Genomic DNA, 732 nt, shown 5'->3' on the forward strand with positions numbered 1-732 from the left:
TGCAAAATTCAGTTTTTCCACATTTGTACGCCGTCTATTTTCCTTTGCCCTCCCCACTGATTTTTCTCAGACGTCACAGAGATCTCGGACACAAACAGTCTTATAATTATGAGTAATCATTTATACTTTGCCTTAGTATTAATCGAAAGTTTCTTTTTGTATAACTGAACTTTATTCAATTTCACGGATATTTCAATTCCCTTTTCAGAAAGAGTAGTAGAAGTAATACTAAGGATTTTTTTGTATCCACTTTAAATGTAACTATAGATTTTTTTCACTTTGCATAAAATTAAAGATTTGTTTTTTATTAGCATTGATTTCGTATAGTCGACAATACCCGAAAGATTAATATGCAGTCACTTTATAACAGTCCATAACACAGTATATTATCACGTTAATGATTATTTCAGGTCCGATACGTGATACATTAAGGTTCAGTCATGACATATTCATATTAGTGTATATGCACTATGTGTATGTATTGACAGTCTATATTTATCTTTTTTACCTTTATGTTTGCCTTTCATCATCGATGTGTCTCTCCCTCTACAGCAGTTAACATTCCATTGAACTTTGAAAACGATTATCTCCTAACTGCTTCCACGGGGTTAGTCAACATAGCTCGAAACGACGCATGCAGATTCCAATATTGGAAAACAGTAGTTGGATAATGCTGCTGCTCGATATTTCACTGACAAATATTTTCCCACAAATGAAAGGGGATGGATCTAT

This window comes from Penaeus monodon, chromosome 15, assembly GCF_015228065.2.
Source record: "Penaeus monodon isolate SGIC_2016 chromosome 15, NSTDA_Pmon_1, whole genome shotgun sequence".
Lineage (NCBI taxonomy): Eukaryota > Metazoa > Arthropoda > Malacostraca > Decapoda > Penaeidae > Penaeus > Penaeus monodon.